This window comes from Canis aureus, chromosome 8 (genome assembly GCF_053574225.1).
Source record: "Canis aureus isolate CA01 chromosome 8, VMU_Caureus_v.1.0, whole genome shotgun sequence".
NCBI classification, from domain to species: domain Eukaryota; kingdom Metazoa; phylum Chordata; class Mammalia; order Carnivora; family Canidae; genus Canis; species Canis aureus.
Genome location: NC_135618.1, coordinates 67,023,732 through 67,043,177, shown reverse-complemented (window position 1 = coordinate 67,043,177; position 19,446 = coordinate 67,023,732). Strand labels below are relative to the sequence as shown.

Below are 19,446 nucleotides of genomic sequence, written 5' to 3'. Positions count from 1 at the left end.
CGGGAGCCGCCGCCCTCACGCAGCCCGCCCGGCGCAGCGCTCTGGTCCGAACGGGCCCGCGCGCCCTTTCTTAAGCTGGGGGTGGGGGGGGCCGGCGCGTGGGGCGCAGCGCCGCGAGCTCTGATTGGCCCGGCTGGGCGCGCGTCAGCGAGGGGGCGGGGCGGGGGCGCCCTCTCTCGGCTGGCGGGCGGGCGGGCGCGTGTGTGGGCCCGAGCCGGGGGCGCGAGCGCGGGGTCCCGGCTCCCCGCGCTCCCCAGGAAGAGAGCACGGAGGTAAAACGAGAAAAAAAAAAAAATAATGCCAGCAAAGCCGCCCCAGGGGCCTTCTCGAGCCCCGGCCGGCGAGTCCAGGTGTCCCTCGGACCCGCCCGAGGACGCGAGCGTCGCGGTCTGAAGAGAAGCCGGCGGCTTTCCCGGAGCGGCTTCTGGAGCGGCGCCAGGCCTCGCTTCAGTCACTCCCGAGTGAGAGGAGTGGGGGGCAGCCCCAGAGGACCTCCAACTCGCGGCTGCCGTCGAGAGCCCCCCGCGGGCCGCGCGGGCCTCCTTGGCAGGACCGCGCCCGCCGCCTCGCCGTGAAGGCGGGAAGGAGACGCGCGACGGCCGCCCTCCCCCCGCCCCCCCGCGTGCACGTCCGCCTCCCGGTCTCCCGCCGCCCCCGGCCGCCGGGGAGGACTTCTCAGGGCGGCGGGGACCGGAAACGCGCGGAGGGGGCGCCCGCACTGCCTGGCGCGCACGCCGCCCCCACCTGGGGAGCCTGGGCGGGCGGGGCGGGGCGGGGCGGCCCAAGTCACGCGGCCGCCCGCGGAGCTGTCCGGGGCTGGGCGGCCGGCAGCCCGGCGGGTGCTGACCTTACCCTGCGAGCCCTGTGCCCCGGGGGCTCCTTGAGCCCGGCCCTCGCTGTGCTCCCGCGCTGTGAAGCAGGGCCCCACCCTCGAGAGCTCGCCGCTCGAAGCTCCGGTTTCCCAAGGCGAGGCCCCTGTCCCCACGTTCTTGGAGAGCCCAGATATGGACAGAAACCCCGAAAGGCAGGGGCAGATTTGTTTGAAAAATCTTGGCGGTGGCTTGCCAACAAGTTCGGAGAGATTTTGGTGCACAGCTACAGACTGAGCTGGTTGACTTGCACATTCTAAGTGGAAACTTTATTTTTTTTTTCCCTCTGTGTTTTTCAGAAATCCTGTTTGCAAGGTCATTAATCACCTTATCCATTATCCCAGGAACAAATGGATTTGTCGCTTGAGCTCAGAAGCCGAGGTTGATTCTGAAAACAAATTGTATCAAAATAAATGAAATTATTATGATAATATAAAATAGACCACAGTGATTAATCTCCAGAAACCAAATTTTGACCTGTTTTGCACTTCAAAACAATAGCTTCTGTTATGTAAATACTTGTGGGGTTTTCAAGGACAACATTTACTAAATTACAAGAAAAGTTCTATTCGTGAAAAATCTCCCCGTGGATAAACATTAGAGATAGAAAATCCGGTCTACACAACACCCAAGGCAGAGGACAATGGAAGTGATGGTGGTTCAGGTAAGAATATTCGAATATTCTTTCAGGAAAGGTATGAGGTGGGGATGAGGGGGAGTGGGTAATGGGCTAAGGCCACCGTTGGTCCCTATCACCAGGAAATATATCAGCTTTGCGTAGTATGTATGACCTTGAACAGGCTCATTCCTCCTACCTCATTTCAGCTCCCTGAAAACTCCAAAAGTTCCCGTGAGCCCATATATCCACAGATTGCAAAATAATGAAGGCAGTAAGGTTGCAGAGCATGTTATAAAATATTGCATTTTTGATGATTCCGTAAGGCACTAAATCCAGACATGTTCAGATTTACCCAGATGAAGATTTGACTTTTCAGTTTTCACACGTAGGTTGATGTAGGTTGTTTTTGTTTGTTTGTTTGTTTGTTTTTTATTTTTTAACTGAGACCTAGGTGGATCTTTTTTTCTTTTTTTTTTTTTTTTTTTTTTGACCTAGGTGGCTCTTAACTGGAAACAGAGTAGCATAGCCTACGTTCTTCCAAATATCCATTCTTGACGCACTGATACATTGATACTTGCAACCACTTGAAATAGATGCTCCTTCCTTTAATAAATAGTCAAGTGTATTTCCAGAATTCTAATTTTCTCCTGAACAAAGAAAGCAGCATATAAGAAGATATAAAAATAACAAAGCAGATATCCCAAAATAATTACTCTTAAATTGCTCAAAAGAGATTCTAATATGAGAAATGATCAGTGAAATTGCCTAAGATGGAGAGACCGAGGCATTTTAAAAGATGTTATTTCCTTTGGAGGCAGTATAATTAGAGGGCTTAGTTCACAAGGGTATTATATGCTATTTAGGGTTTGATTTTGTTTTCCTAGCACAGGGGAAAAGTCTGTTGGCTTAGAAACAGAGGGACTGAGTCTTAATGCCAACTCTGTCACTAGCCGGGTGATTTGGGGCAAGTCATTTCTCTTCCTTGGACCTCAGTTTTCTGTGTATGACATAAGGAGCATAGACTAGACTCTCCAAAGACCCCTTCTGGCTATGCTCAAGAGCTGATAGCTTGAAAAAAAAAATCACTGTTCCATGTGACGAATATTCTGGAGCCTTGTCCTTTGTGTTAATGAACCACCTGTAGCCAAGGATGAGTTAGGGAAGGTAGGGTGTTTGTGAAGGTAAACCTTCACACAAATATGCCCGGTAGCTGTGGTTGAGACCTGCTACTGAGACAGGAAAGCTTGCCCTCGGTTTACTCACAGCACAAGATTGCCTACCTGAAGGATCCTGTATATCTGACTCACACTATCCATAAGGACTGTTCTATGAGTGGCAGAGACCAGGGCCCACAGATTTTCCTCCACTTGAAAAGTCGTGCAGATCTGCAGCAGTGAATCAGCTCCACCTAATCTCTTTAGTGTAACTGATGCTGCAGCATAGTAACCACCCACTCATTCACTATGTCTCCTGGCTCCCAGGTCAGCTGCGAGCCCAGTATGGACTTCAGCCGTGTGCTGGAAATCCTGATGAGCTCATTCCGCCTCCATTTTATTGCCCCATCTGTTTGGTTCCCTTGTTCTTCTCACATGCATTTTTATCTTGGTCTTCTGGGAAATGTGCTAATTTCCACCATGGTGTCAGAGGATCCCATCTTATACTTTCTTACATTTCTTCCTCCTCTTTCTCAGTGCCACTTGGGAAGTCAAGAATGGGGGTGTGAGCTCAATAACAGAATCCAAGGACAGCTTTTTGCGAACATGACTCAGGAACTGGCCTCACTGCTGAATTTCAATTGGGAGGAGAGCTAAGAATGTGATGTTTTGGGGGTGTTTTTGTTTGTTTTTTTCTTTTCTTTTTCTTTTTTTGTAGGATTCAGTGCAGATACAACAGAATTTGGAGGCTCCAGTGAATTGTAACAAATACTCTTTAATGCCTAAAATGCTAAGACCTTTTCAAGAGTGAATTTTTCACTAAACTGAACTCACTGCGTGGTAGAGTAGAAAATGCTTGAGCTTGGGAGGCTTGTTTCAGCTCTTGTTTCAATCCTAGTTTTATAACTTGCCATTTGACCTTGAGAGGATAGCTTAACCTCTCTGAGCCTCATTTTTCTTATCTCTAACACCAAAGCTAAGTTTACTACAAAGTATTATTGTCAAGCTTAGTGAGATAATGTATGTGAACATGTTTGGCATATAGCAGGTGCACAAGAGATGCTAATTGTCCTTTTCTTCTCCTTTTCCCCACTGTATTCAGAGCTGAATTGTGTAAGTTCTTTTGGAAACAAAGTTTAAATTTTTCCTTTATTTTCTACAATATTCATTTGGAATTAAATAAAGCAAGAATTCTTGAGAAAGAATGGAATACCTGTTTGGAGGAAAGGCAAGGGATGAGAACTCTAGGAAAATTTGCTGGTGTCTCAGAGAAAGTTAACCTATCCTACTGTGTGTGTATGTGTGTGTGCCTGTGTGTGTATTAAAATAAAGCTTTGTATTTTTAAACTTTAATCATAAGATTCAGTCAATATTATAGTGATAATTTATATCACTAGACCATGTGCCTGAACCCAACTGAAAGATTTGTGGTCAACATTTCAGTGACTCTGAGTTTGTATTGTTATGGGATCTCAATAGAGTTGAGGCCCCCAAATGCAGCAAATGTTCTTTCTTCAGTGCATCTGGGTTCTTCTTGAATAACATATTTCTGGTTTAATTTGGGGAGTGTGTGATATGAGACATTGAGTTTCCAGCAGTGTTCTTGTACAAGTATATGATCACATGGCTGGAAAGCCATGATTTGGAGATGATTGTGAATACTACCCAACAGATTTCAACAAACAGAAAAGGCTTTTGGTGGTACCCTCTGATTTCAAGTGATAGAACAAGTTGCTGGATAAACTAGGGATATTATCTTAGCTCAGTTTTTAAAAGTAAAGGATAGTAGACTGGTGATGGAAGGAGGGTAGAGGAAGGTTTACTTGGAGAAAATACTTGAAGAATATAGTTTGAATTATTCTGTATTAGGAAATACTTAGAAAGTGCCTCACTTTTACACAAGTTTCACAAGTAGTGAAATTGATCTATATCTGATTAAGATTTGTAGCTCAGGGCAGCCCGAGTGGCTCAGCGGTTTAGCGCCGCCTTCAGCCCAGGGCCTGATCCTGGAGACCTGGGATCGAGTCCCACATCAGGCTTCCTGCATGGAGCCTGCTTCTCCCTCTGCCTGTGTCTCTGCCTCTTTCTCTCTCTGTGTGTCTCTCATGAATAGATAAATAAAATCTTAAAAAAAAAAAAAAAAGATTTGTAGCTCACTCTTCCGTATAGTTTAGGCACACGGTTAGCTTGCTTAAATCTTTGACAGTGAGAGTCAGAAGAGATTTTTTTTTTTTTTTTTTTTTTTATGATAGTCACAGAGAGAGAGAGAGAGAGAGGCAGGGACATAGGCAGAGGGAGAAGCAGGCTCCATGCACTGGGAGCCCGACGTGGGATTCGATCCCGGGTCTCCAGGATCGCGCCCTGGGCCAAAGGCAGGCGCTAAACCGCTGCGCCACCCAGGGATCCCAGAAGAGATTTTATAGAATTTTGAAGACTAGGAAACAGCTTATGAGATGGTAAAAGGTCATATGGCTACCTAACAGCAGGACCAAGCTGGAACTCAGGTTCTTGGGTTCCTAATCAAGGGGTCTTTCTTCTGTACCACTCCCTACTTTACTCATTAACCCTTTAAAATGCTTGACTTCTTCAAAGTCAACACCACACCAGATCCAACATCCATTTTTCTATAATTCTCCTGGAACTCATTACAGCTTTCAACATTGTTGGCTACAGCTTTTTTTTTTTTTTTTAAGATTTTATTTATTTATTCATGAGAGACACACACAGAGAGAGAGGCAGAGACACAGGCAGAGGGAGAAGCAGGCTCCATGCAGGGAACCCAATGCGGAACTCGATTCTAAGTCTCCAGAATCATGCCCGGAGCTGAAGGTGGCACGAAACCACTGAGCCACCTGGGCTGCTCAGCTATGGCTTTTTTTAAAATTATTAAAACTTTTCCATTGTTGGTTTCTATAATATTATGTTTTTCTGGATTTCTTCTTTGTTTTCAGAGCATGCCTGCCTTCTTTCCTTCCTTCTTTCTTTCCTTCCTTCCTTCCTTCCTTCCTTCTTTCCTTCCTTCCCTTTCTTCCCGCCTTCTTTCCTTCCTTCTTTCTTTCCTACCTTCCTTCCTTTCTTCCCTGGGTCTTTTTCCATTACCTACTCCCTCAATACATGAGCCCAAAGTTGAGTTGTCCTCTCTCTCTCCTTTCTCTCACTATTCTCTCTACCTTAACAAGTTTTATGCTTTTAGCTATGATCTCTAGGTTAGTAACTCTATCTCTGATCTGTACAGAGCTCCAGAACAAAATCAATTGCATGCTGGACATGTCAAGAAAATACTACCACCACTTCTAACTCAACATGTCCTCAACTAAATTCAGTGTTCTCTTCATCATCCCTCTTTCCTTCCTCCTGTATTCCCTGTTGTGATGTATCAGTGCTTTCCAAGTCATCTGAAGTGAAAACTTTGGAGTTACCTATGTCTCCTCTCCCACCCTCCAAGTCCATTCAAATTCTAGTCAGTGTCTAAGTTCCAGGTGTCCTTCTACATTATGTCAGCTCCACATTCACTGCTACAACCTCATCGCTCCTGTTCTAAACTATACAACAGCTTCCTAGCTAGATCCTCCAACTCTTTCATCTCCATTTCAGCATACATTGTGTTGCCAGGTCACCTTTCCTGAAGCACAGTCGTGAAGCATTTAGCTTCTCTACTCAGAAGACCTCTGTGTTTCCGAACGCAAATTTGTAAACTCTTCAGTCTCCATTATGTGCCCTCCAGTTTCCTATCCAACCTCATTTTCTGCTATCTTCCTTGATCACTTCATGCTAATCCCAGGAAACTATTTGGTGCTTTTCACACACTATCCACACTTTCCATTCTCTAGATTTGGAGCCCACATTGTTTCCTATGTCAAATGACCTTTCTGCCAATTCTAGAACCACATAACCCATTCATCCTTCACAGCTGTGCACACATTACCTTCTTCACGAAGTTTACTCTGATTTTGCTCAATCCAAAGTGAAATAGTGAAGAACAGTAGTTTATCTTTGCATTCTTTATTTCTTTTACTATTTGTGTCTGTATTATAATTATTTTCTCTGCTGGACTACAAGCTCCTTGAGAGCAACACCTAGGTCTAATATACATTCTCTTTTCAAAAAATATCTTGTTGGATATGCACAACAGTGATAGTGCTGTGGGAGAGAAACAAGATTTTGCTCAATGTGTGGTTTGTTTTACGATTTTGCAGGAAGAAAGTCACTGTGTTAGATTGGCAGGGGACATCTTCATGGAGAAGTTGGGAATCAAATTGGCCCTTAGAAGATATCGTGGAAGGTGTACTTGATAGGAGATGTTGGTATCTGAAGGAGCAGACAAGAGAAGGAAAAGTCAAAGCCATTGGAGAAAAACATAAGTTAGTAATGTCTGACTTTTAGTCCTCTGTTCAAATCTGTTCTCTGTTTCCAAGGATACCTTAGGATAAATTTATCTTGTTTCTGGTAGATATCATTCAGGTAGCCTCCATAGGGAAAGACAGGGTCATTATTTTGGCCAGGTGACCAGAGTAGCTACTTGCAAGAATGAACAAAGTGTAAGTAGTAACAATGTTCAGTTTTTAATTGAGCAAAAGGAAAGTGGGAATTTGTATCTGAAATGTCTACACATTCCAGACTTTCTGAAATTCTCCCAGATGGATACCCAGATGGAAGTGTTACAGAAATGGTGGAGGGAGGGTTAGCATTTTTTTCTGCTGGCTGTATAACACCACTTGGTGGGGGTTAAGGTGAAATTTAAAAGAATGAACCTCTCTCCTGGCACTATCAGATGTTCTGAGCCCTAAGAGCAATTGATAATAGGAGGTCAGAGCTAAAACAAGTTCTCCAGTGTTGTTGATTCTCAACATGCTAGGTGCAGTGCTTCCTTGAGCTTTGAGCTAAAATTCTTATTGCCTCTTTCATTTCAGCTGAATTATTTATTCCCCCTGGAATCTTGATGTTCATACCTGGAACAGCCTCTCCTTAGCTAAATGAAAGGTGCAAAGAGACTGCATGTTTTAGATTGCTAATCAGAGAGGAATTGTACTATTACCACCCTCTATCAGAAAATATGTTCATCCATGTTCCAGATGTCCCATTGCCATCTCCACTCAGCCCTAGACCACATGAAGTGAATTGAACCCTTCATGTACATTGGCTGCTTTTGTTGCAGAGGTGGCAGGTTTTTCCAACCAGATTCTTTCTTCTTTTGCTATGTGATTCAGTCTAGCTAATGAATAGCCCATCTGAGTGGAAGGGGGTGGAGAATATTTCTCTTAAACATAGCAGCCTAAAAAAACAAAACAAAACAAAAACAAACAAACAAACAAAAAAAACATAGTCTAAATAAATAAATTCTACTAAGGTTTTTTTTTCCTCTTCAAGAAGATCCAGTTAAGTGATCTTTATTTCACTGCCCAACTCAAATGAATCCCAGTTGGAATTCATTACAAAATATTTAAAAACTCTTAAAGTGAAGGAAAAATCTTTGGTGGAAAGATACTGTGTTATGATTGGTTTTTAAGTCTAGCTTCCTGAAAACTACATAAGGTAGTAAAAGGGTTATGAGAACAAAGGCGTAATGCTGTATTGCAGCCTTGAGTCTTTGGATTTGACAGATAAGGTCAATTTAATGCCAAAAGAAAAAAACCTCTCATGGCATATGAAAGCAAAAAGAATCGGAGTCAATGTGTAGCATTTTAGGTCAAAACTTAGACTTCATTCTCTTTACTGTGTTTTATATTTTTCTTTGCTATTTTGGCACTAAAAAGAATTTATTTCCAAACCCTATAACAAAATAAATATGCATTGAGTATGCTACTTGAAACTGCAGCTCATGTTTTGATGTTTAATATTTATTTTTAACAAATAAGCAGTAGCATGAGTCCTGGTTTGGAAAGCACCTAAGACAAGAAATATAAAGAATATATGTGTTTACTAGGTGATATGGTAGGGTCGGTAGTGAGGTGCGAAGACTACAATTTCCTCGAAAATTGAGATCACTGTTAATCCTCAAATTATTACATAAATATAATTCACAATGCTTCAAGTCTTGAAGATTATACTCACAGAGTAAACTGGCCAGGAAATATTATCTCAACTGATAATGATAAGGGATAAATACTTTGTTTTTATTTACTTCTTTTTTTGTTTTTATTTACTTCTGTCTCCAACTCTAGAATAGTGCCTGGCAGACTGTAAATGCTCAGTATTTACTGTGAAAGATGTGTTGTTGGGGGATGCCTGGATGGCTCAGCATTAAGCATCTACCTTTGGCTCAGGGCGTGATCCTGGAGTCCCAGGATCAAGTCCCACGTGGGGCTCCCTGCGTGGAGCCTCTCTCCCTCTGCTTATGTCTCTGCCTCTCTCTCTCTCTCTCTCTGTGTGTGTCTTTCATTAATGAATAAATAAAATCTTAAAAAAAGAGAAAGATGTGTTGTTGTAGAGGGGCTATATGCCTCACAAAACATCATTCCCATGAATAGGTAGCATACCGATATGGAGTAAAAGATTCCTAATTTCTTGATCTAGAAGGTTTATTGATAGCTTAATTTGCTTCTGAAAACTATAGGTGAGACTACTATATTGCAGTTTTAACTATATATTGGAAATATTTGAGTCCAAGAAAAACAACAGAAACTGAAGTCCTTGCAACTTTGACTCCCTCTTGGGGAATTAGAGAATGGAAAAATAGCCTCGATCCAGAGAATAAAAACTTTAAAAGGGCATCCTTTGAGGAGAAGGAGCAGAAAACAGAACAGGCCTGAAAAGGCTTTCCCACTAGAATAAGCCTCAACTATTCTTTCTACATCATTGCAATTAACACGCCTTATCGAACCTCAGTTACCATCCAAGACACATAGATGTACATGTAACAGACATTGTAAATGAAATCTTGGAAACACAAAGCAAAAGAATAAGAACATTTACCTCCAGCATTGCTTATATTCTGGTCGCCATAATTCTAGAGCTATAATGTTTACTCTAGGCACAGCACTTAGACAATCTTTGGGTTGACCTGGGAGTTATTCTTATGACCTCCGTACCCCTGTGGGCCAATATTGACAATTGGTAGATAGAAGTGATGCCAAGGAAGTTTTGTTGAATCATTCATCATCGTCATAAGCTCATGCCTTTAGGAGGCTATTTTATCAAATCTAAAACAAATGCATTGTGAAGAGCTAGCACATTGATCTGTTTCATGATTAGTATCTGAGCTGATGGTTTGGAAAAGAATGATACTGAAACTCAGTTTCACAATATGCCTTATTGTTGGAAGAAATGAAAGCAACTGGGAAAGTAAATGGCAGAATGAGGAGAATGGCCTGGCTAGAGAAATTGCATCTTTTCTAGTACCTGTGGAAAGACTAGGGAATATGGTTTAAGAATTTCTGGCTGTGAAACAAGAACTTAGAGGTCATGTCAAGCAGTTTGATGATCTAAAAGCTCAGCTTGAGCCCTGTTATATAATGACAGTTTTTGTTCCAGACAGAACATCCAATCCTTGAACATAACTAATACTAAATAAATTCACTGTGGAAATGGATCCTGTTCCTTAGGTCATTATCCCATACATTGGATGAAGATAAATTATGTCATCAAATTCTCAGTCACTGGAACATCCCTATCTTTTGGGATCTAGGCCAATAATAAATCAATTCCCTGGACAGGCAAGTGTGGCCTCAGTCTACTTCTTATTTTTCTAAGTTCTTGATTTACCTAGTAATTTCATATAGCCTTGTCAGGGTCTTTGGTGTTTTTAAGGGATTTTTAAAAATGCAACTTTTAGTTGTTTTCAATGAGAGGATTGGTCCAAATAACCAAGTTACCTAACTCTGTTGAGCTCAGATTGCTCAAACTCATTACACTAAGAAGGGAGAAGATGAATGGATACTAGGCATATGTGAGGATCTGATAAGGAATGCATCCTTTCTTTTCCCTTTCCTGTCACCAAAATTTACCCAGAATCAAAAAAGATGATAGTTAAAGAGAACTTCAGGTGTCCTTTAGAACAACTCCCAGATTTCAGTATTGAAAATATTGAGGTCCAAAAAAATAAAGAAGCTAACCTAAAGTTGCATAGTTAACTTTGGTACAGTTCAAACAAAAACTTCTGACTTCTCACCCAGCATAATACCCATCTCACCTTGATTACTTCTCTCTCCATCTCATCTGCAAGGATATATCAAAGATCAATTATATTACCTTTTCTATGTTCCATCTATGGGCTACAGTTATTTATTTTTTAGGTAATCTAAAATAAGCCATTGAGGTCATTGGAGTCCAAAAAGAGAAGACATGGGATGCCTGGGTGGCTCAGCATCTGCTTTTGGCTCAGGACATGATCCTGGGGTCCTGGGATCGAGTCCCACATCAGGCTCCCTGAGAGGAGCCTGCTTCTGCCTCTGCCTATGTCTCTGCCTCTCTCTCTGTCTTCATGAATAAATAAATAAAATATTAAAAAAAAAAAAACAAAGGAGAAGACAGAGAAAGGAAACAGAAAAAATGCTTGGAGAAATAATGGCTTAAAAATTTCCAAAATTGATGAAAATGGTAAATTCATAGATTTACGAAGTTCAATGAACCCCAAGCACAATAAACATAAATGAAACTATACTAAGATACATCATACTTAAATTTCTTAAAATCTCTGATGAGAAATCATACAAGCAGCTGGAATATCTTTAAATTAATTAATGAAAGAAAATCTGTCAATGTAGAATTCTACAATCCAGTGAAAATATCTTTCAAAATCTAAAGCAAAATATAACATTTCAGACATACAAAAACCAAAAAAAAAAGGAAAGAAAAAAAAAGTTGTCACCAGATGATCCACAGTATAAGAAATATTAAAGGTAATCTTCAGGCATAAGAAAAATTATTCCAAGTGATAATGTGGGTAATGAAAGAATAATGAACACCAGAAATGGTAACTGGAGACTATATGATTATCTACAGAGAAAATCTTGCGGAATCTGTGAAAGAGCTACTAGAACGAGTAAGTGAATTTAAGAAGACTTTAGGATTCAAGAGCAACAGATCCAAGTGTGTGATATTTCTATATACTAGCAGCAGTTAGAGAAATTTAAAAATCTATGATAGCAACAAAACTATGCTTAGAAATATATGTATCAAAAGATGTGCAAGAGTAGTACATTAAAAACTGTGAAATACTGCTGAAAAGAATTAAAACCTAAATAAATGGAGAAATATGCCATGTTTGTGGATTGGAAGACTCACCATTGTTAAGATGTCAGTTCTCCCCAAAATGACCTATAGATTCAATGCAATCCTAATAAAAACTCTAGCACGCTATTTTGTAGAAATTGATAATCTACCTCTAAATTTAATATGAGAATTCAGAGGACCTAGAGAACGGCTAAAACACTTCTGAAAAAAAGAACAAAGTTGGAGGACTTCCATTATGTGATTTCAGGTCTTTCTTTTAATTCATGAGAGACACACAGAGAGAGACAAAAACATAGGCAGAGGGAGAAGCAGGCTCCCTATAAGGAGCCTGATGGGGACTTAATTCCAGACCTGTGGATCACACCTTGAGCCAAAGGCAGATGATTCCCGCTGAGCCACCCAGGCATCCCTCAGGTCTTATTTTAAAGCAACAGTAATCAGGATAATGTTGTTTTGGAGTAATAAGCAAAAAGACCAATGGAACAGAATAGTCCAGAAACAGAAACCACATCTATAGTCAATTGATTTTACACAAGGGGGCTAAGTTCAGTGGAGAAGTTGTTTTTTTCTTTAAGATTTATTTATTTGTTTGAGAGAGAGAGAGAATGCGTGCGGGTGCGCGCTCAGGCACGTGAGGAGAGGGGAGGGGCAGAGGGAGAGAGAAACTTCAGCTTGATCACAGGGCTTGATCTTACTAGGAGAGATCACCACCTGAGCTGTAATCAAGAGTCTGATGTTTAATTGTGCCACCCAGGCGTCTCAGGAAAGTTTTTTCTTAAATATTTTATATCTAATGCCAAAAGCAAATGAACTTTGACCTGTATCTCACATCATATTAAAAAAAATAATTCAAAATGGACCATAGGTCTAAATATAAAGCCTAAAGCTATCAAACTTCTAGGAGAAACATAGGACAAAATCTTTGTGATCTTGGATTAGGCAAAGATTTAGATATGACTCCAATAGATTTAGATATGACTCCAATTTCACAATCCATTTTTTAACAGTAATACATAGGATTTCACAAAAATTAGGAACTTGTGCTCTTTAAAAGACACTGTTAAAAGAATTTTTTTTAAGTCCTAGAATTGGAGAAAATATTTTTCAAACTAGAGATCTGACCAAGTCCTTATATCCAGAATATATAAAAATTCTTAAAACTTAATAATAAGAAAATAAATGACCTAATTAATAAATGGCAAAAGATTTAAGCAGATGCTTCACCAAAGAGGATATACAGATGGCTAATAAGCACATGAAAAGATAGACAACATCATTAGTCATTGAGGAAATGCAAATTTAAACCACAGGATGCCTCTACACATCCACTGAAATGTCTAAAATTAAAAAAGACTGACCACACCAAGTGTTGGCAAGGGTGAACTCTCGTGGGACACCTGGGTGGCTCAGTGGTTAAGCATCTGCCTTTGGCTCAGGTTGTGACCCCGGGATCTGGGGATTGAATCCCATATCGGGCTCCCTGCAGGGAGCCTGCTTCTCCTTCTGCCTGTGTCTCTGCCTCTCTCTCTCTGTGTCTCTCATGAGTAAATAAATCTTTTTTTTTAAAGGGTGAACTCTTGTGTACTGGTATAGGAGTGTAAAATGGTACAACCACTGTGGAAAAGTTTGACAGTTTCTTAAAAAGTTAAACTTATGCCTAATATATGAACCAGCAACTCTAATTCAAGGTATTTACCACAGAGATGAAAGCTGTGTTCATACAAAGACTTGTATGTGAATATCTATAACAGCTTTGTGTCTAACAGAAAGTGGAAACAATCCAAAAGTTCATCAATAAGTGGTTGAATAAATAAATAGTGGTAAATACTCAGCAGCAAGATGGAATGAATTATCCATATGTGTAACAATATGAATGAATCTCAAAATAATTATGCTGGCTGAAAGGAGACCGAGAAAGAGTAATACTCATAATCATTTATATAAAATTCTACAAAACACAAAATTAAAACAGGTCAGCAGGGGGAACTGAAGAATGGGGAGAGGCTAAGAAGGATTACAGATGGTCAAAAGGAAACTTGGGAATAATGAGTGTATTCATTATCTTGATTGTGGTAATGGTTTCGTTTGTATATACATATGAAAAACTTACCAGGAGCACCTGAGTGGTTCAGTGTCACTTAAGTGTCCAACTCTTGATTTAGCTCAAGTCATGATCTTAGGGTCATGAGATGGAGCCCTGAGTCAGGCTCTGTGCTGGACATGGAGTCTGCTTGAGACTCTCTTCCTCTCCCCCTGCCACCCCCCCCAATAAAACAAAACAAAACAAAAAACTCACCCAATTGTACAGTTCAAATAACGTGAGGCTTATTTCATGTAAATTATACTGCGATAAAGCTTAATAAAAAATAAATATGCTGGGGTGCCTGAGTGGCTCAGTCCGTTAAACATCTGCCTTTTGCTCAGGTCATGATGATCCTGGGATTGAGCCCCACATCAGACTCTCTGCTCAGCAGAGATTATGTCTCTCCCTCTCCATCTGCCTCTCCTTCACATCATGCTCTCTCTTGCTCTCTTTCATGCTCTCTCTCTCAAATAAATAAATAAAATCTTTAAAAATAAATAAATATGCCAGTGATCATGTATACATGTGATGCAATACAAATAAATGTACGTGTGAGATCATACTTTCATATATACGGGAATATGTACATCTAAGTAATGTAAGCATCTGATATGTACATATAGGTTAACAGACATGCTTGAGAAGCCATAAATATACATTTGAGATTGCATATCACATGATAGGACATTTGTAATGGCCCATCACAGAAACGTGATTTTAACAGAGGAAAACTCAAGAACAAATTTTCATCCAATAAGGATGAATTTCCTTCCTCCCTCTTGAACTTAGGATCCTGGCTCATGACATGAGTAACTTGTTTCCTACTGTGAACTACCTTGTCTTATTCCTCACTTTGATCTCAATAAGGAAAACACCTTGACCTCGAGCCTTCCCTGGTTCTCAGACACGGAGGCTGAAAATCTAATGCCTTATTCACATAGTACACCATTTGTTCTGGGACATTGCAGGTTAAGCCAAGAGGATTTCTCTCTGAAACAAAATACTTTCAGTAAAGCTGCGAAGAAGCAGCTTAGAGAAGCACATTGGGTAAAGATACAGAATTTTTTTAAAGAAAATAATTCTTTGTTTTCTGCAAGAGGCCAAGGCCAGGACTTGAGTTAGTACAAACCCACAAGGAAGAATAGATGAGCAATGCTCAATTCATTTGGACCTTGACTGATTTTTTTCAAGGTTAAGTAAAACTGATCCTTAGAGAACATTCCTGACATAATACAGAATAAACCAGTTACATAAACTTGTAAAAGTTTTCTCTCTCTCTCTCTCTCTCTCTCTCTCTCTCACACACACACACACACATGCAGGCACACACACATTCTCTCCCCGCCCCACCCCCTGCCCCCCAGTAAATTTGTAAAGGAATACCTCTGGGCAACATTTCTTCATCTGTAAAATGAAGAGTTGCATTATCTCTAAGGCCCATGAGAGAGCATCCAGCTTGCAAATGCAATGAGATATACTGCTCAGTTGATCACTGTGGTTCTAGCAAAGCCAAAAGTAGGCAATATTTTAAGACACAGACTAAAAAGCTTCCCTAGTGTTGTGCTGTGTGATGTCAGAAAGTTGAAGAGTTTTTAAAATCTAGTAAAGCAACCTGTTTTTAAGATCTGAGTGATATCAGAGAGCTGATCTTTCTGATTTTAAAAAGGGATTAAAATAATATCTCCTTGAGTGAGTCTCAAGCCTTGCTATACATTAGAATCACTTGGGATTTAGTTATTGCAAAGATGGGGCAGTGGGGTGTTCTGTTGTTTCTTTTTTTTTTTTTAATATTTATTTATTTATTCATGAGACACAGAGAGAGAGAGAGGCAGAGACACAGGCAGAGGGAGAAGCAGGCTCCATGCAGGGAGCCCAATGTGGGACTCAATCCTGTGTCTCCCGGGTCTCCAGGATCACGCTCTGGGCTAAAGGCGGCGCTAAACTGCTGAGCCACTGGGGCTGCCCTGTTCTGTTGTTTCTGTTGCTGCTTCAGCACTCCAGGCAAATCAGTGAGGGTGAGAACGCTTCTTTTATTCCATGCCTAATATAAGGATAGAAGCAGGTACTTGAATATTTGGATCTTTCTGGCTTTGTTCAGGTCCAGCCTAAATCTAAGACGACATCTGGAGGTTAGGGTGATTTCTTCCCTGAAACCTTAGGCCCTCCAACCCCTGGATGGGTTATACAGGTCTCTGTGTAAATTATAAAAGGTCAGTTAGTGCAAAGCAAATACATCTTCAACATTTAAAAACAAATTTCTTACAAGTAATATTTCTTCTTTGTAATAATTCAAATAATTCAGGAGTAAGTAAGTAAAAATGTAATAGTGTCCCTCCCTATCCCCCCCCTTCCCCACCTCCCTAACACAATTCCCCTCAGGTAATAATTAACAGCTGGAAGTATATCCATCCACACCATATATTAAAATACATGTGCAAGGGGCACCTGGGTGGCTCAGTAGTTGAGCATCTGCCTTCGGCTCAGATTGTGATCCTGGGGTCCTGGGATCGAGTCTCCTGCATCGGGCTCCCCTCAGGGAGTCTGCTTCTCTCTCTGCCTATGTCTCTGCCTCTCTCTGTATGTCTCTCGTGAATAAATAAATAAAATCTTTAAAAAAAAATAAAATACATATACAAGCACATGCAAATATATGAAGTCATATATCATGGTTTTGTTCTTTTTTTCCTTTCTTCCTTTGTTGATACTGAAACTAGGGTTTTTTTCCACCCTCAATGTGCTTTATTCACTTAATCTATATCATGAGATTTCAGTTAAGCCGGTGGATTAAATACCCTCCTGCAACCTCACTTAAAATGGCAGCTAAGGGACTGAAAAGGACATGAGCTGCAAGGATAAAGAGCACAGCAAAGGGGAAGAGAACAATAAAATCTGGGACCTGGAAAGCAAAATGGAGGAGCCGAAAATGTCTTAGGAACCTGGAGAAATGAAAACAGAAGATTGGAGAAAGTCTCCAAATCGCTGCTTTCCAATTCAAAATCTCAGGCTGTGGAGGTCATGGGCCAGGTGCTTCTAGAAAGTGGATGTGCAGGAGATGCCAGAGACCGGATGAGAGCCTGCACATGAGCTCCTGATCAGTAGAGCCCTGTCCCACTCTGAACAACCGTGTGCCCCCCACCCCTGGGCCCCAGCAGAAGCCAGGAGGACTAGTTCTCAAGTGTGAGCAGGCATCAGAATCCCCTGGATATTTTTGCGCCACTCCCAGGATTTCTGGTGCAGTGGGTCAGCCTGGGGCCTGGCAATTTGCATTTCTAACATATTTCTAGGCCATGTTGATACTAGACACTATACAATGAGAACCACTGGGCTGGCTAGAGATTTCCTTTCTGATTCCAGACATGGGCATGCAGGGCAAAGTTAAGGGTGCAGCCAGCCTACAGAAAACAAGGGTCATATTAGTACTGACATACTGACTGGGAGACCCTCAGCCCTTTCTTCCAGGAGGGTCTCAGGATGTGAGTAGCCAGATGCCTACCCTCCAAACTGGGAGATGGAGTGTCCTTTCTGAGGAATCTGATTACTCCAGAGGAAAAATATATCCTATATTGGTAGTTGTGAACTCCCCAGTGAAGGGGATGGTCCCCCCACTCCCACCCTCCCTCTGCAGAGGTTCTCCCCCCTGTACAATAGAATCATCTGGAAAGGGAGATCTGGGTGGCTCAGTGGTTGAGCACCTTCCTTTGGCTCAGGGCATGATTCCAGGGTCCTGGGATCGAGTCCCACATCAGGCTCCCTGCATGGAGTCTGCTTCTCTCTCTGCCTATGTCTCTGCCTCTGTGTGTGTGTGTCTCTCATGAATAGATAAAATATTTTTTAAAAAATCATCTGGAAAGCATTTAAAAATATGAATGACAAGGCCCCAACCAATTAAATCAGATGCTTCAGGGGTGGGACTTTGGCATTTGTATTGATTTTAAAGGCCCCCAGGTGATGTGAACGTACAGCCCAGGGTGAGAACCACTTCTAGTGCAGATCACCAGTCAATAAGCTATAGCCACACACACAGAAACACGTCTGAGTGCTTCACTCCTAAGTATGAGTTGGCAGTCACCAAATGTCTGAGGAATCTGTACTATGAAAGTCAGAAACTGAGACAATAGAAGGAAAAAACTTAGAGGAAATAAGTAATGCAAAGAGCAGAAGAAGAGTTTTTTAAAAGCTGTAAATTATATCTTCAAAGATAAAAGAAGACATTCCATTCATGAAAAAAAGAACAGGATATTACCAAAAAATGTTCAGAGACTAAAAAAGAGCTTTTGCAAATTAAAAATATTCTGATTGAAATACAATTTTCCATAAAAGGTGTGGTGGTTTAGTTGAAGAAATATTCCTTGAACAGAACCAGAAAAGAAAGATGGAAAATGAAGAAATAAGACCTCAGTCGGAGAGACCCAAAACCTAAGTAGTAGATGTTCCAGAAAGAATAAAGACAATTGAGGGAGGGTTATTAAAGTAATAATTCAAAAGAATGGCCCCCAGAGTAGATGGGTGGTTACTTAGAGCTGTGGGGGAGACCAGGGAATGATTGCAAATGGGCACAAGGTTTGTCTTGGAGGTGATGGAAATGTTCCAAAATTAGATTATGAGATAGCTGCACAACTCCATAAATATACTAAAAACTATTGAACTGTATCTTTTCAATGGGCGAATTTTATGGTGTGTAGATTATATCTCAATAAAGCTATTTTTCTTTTTTTAATATTTTATTTATTTATTCATGAGAGACACAGAGAGAGAGAGAGGCAGAGACACGGACAGAGGGAGAAGCAGGCTCCATACAGGGAGCCTGATGTGGGACTCGATCCCAGGACTCCAGGATCATGACCTGGGCCAAAGGCAAGGGACTAAACCACTGAGCCACCCCGGGATCCCCTTAATAAAGCTATTTTTCTAAATGTTCCAAGAAATCTCAGTGCTCAGATTGGGGGGACCAGCAAGAAAAGAGTGCCCAAAGAGACCTACACTAAGGCACATAATCATGTAATTTCAGAATACCGGAGACAAAGAGAAATCCCTAGAAGCAAAACTCCCGAGGAAACAGGCAATTCACACACAAAGGTTCGGGAATTGGAATGGCGCATACTTCTCAGCTGTGACACTTAACTCTACAAGGCAGTGCAGCATCACCTTCAGAATTCTGTAGAAACATTATTTCCAGCCTGGAACTCTACCTAACAAAGGATGAAGAATGTCTGAAACCCATTGGCTAATGCCCAAGTGAATGAGGAGACACAGACTTTATTCTGAAAGTCCATAACGTTATACATTTCGTTTTGTTCAGGCAAAAGTGTGACTGATGCTCACATTGAAGCAGGTGCACTGCAGCCTGCTAGCTGGAGAGACCAGTCAGTTCTCAGGGGGAGCTCTGTTTTCTATCTCCATGAATCCAGTACCTCTCATCATGTGAAAAATAACTGTGTTTGGGCACCTGGATGGCTCAGTCGGTTAAGTGAAGTGTCCGACTCTTGGTTTCAGCTTAGGCCACCATCTCAGAGTCCTGGGATCAAGCCCTGAGTCTGCTTCTGTGCTCAG

At 41.4% G+C, this 19,446-nt stretch overlaps 2 long non-coding RNA genes across 7 annotated transcripts in view; one reads left to right on the top strand and one right to left on the bottom strand.

The window, feature by feature from the left end:
- Positions 1 to 168: 168 nt before the first annotated feature.
- Positions 169 to 19,446, top strand: part of LOC144319545 (uncharacterized) — a 37,247-nt gene continuing 17,969 nt past the window's right edge. For 2 of the 5 annotated variants that reach the window (XR_013385358.1, XR_013385357.1), the window contains exon 1: positions 171 to 1,533. This is a non-coding gene — a long non-coding RNA (uncharacterized LOC144319545). Of the gene's footprint in view, positions 1,534 to 19,446 lie in introns of all 5 variants that reach the window. The other 3 variants (XR_013385355.1, XR_013385356.1, XR_013385359.1) reach the window with 3 other exon arrangements.
- Positions 6,629 to 19,068, bottom strand: LOC144319546 (uncharacterized). Of its 2 annotated transcripts, none has more exons than XR_013385361.1 (3): positions 19,019 to 19,068; positions 15,280 to 15,396; positions 6,629 to 6,950 (listed from the first exon to the last, which is right to left on the bottom strand). It is a non-coding gene; the product is annotated as an uncharacterized LOC144319546 (long non-coding RNA). The 2 variants fall into 2 exon arrangements; XR_013385360.1 differs by having other exon boundaries at positions 18,910 to 19,046.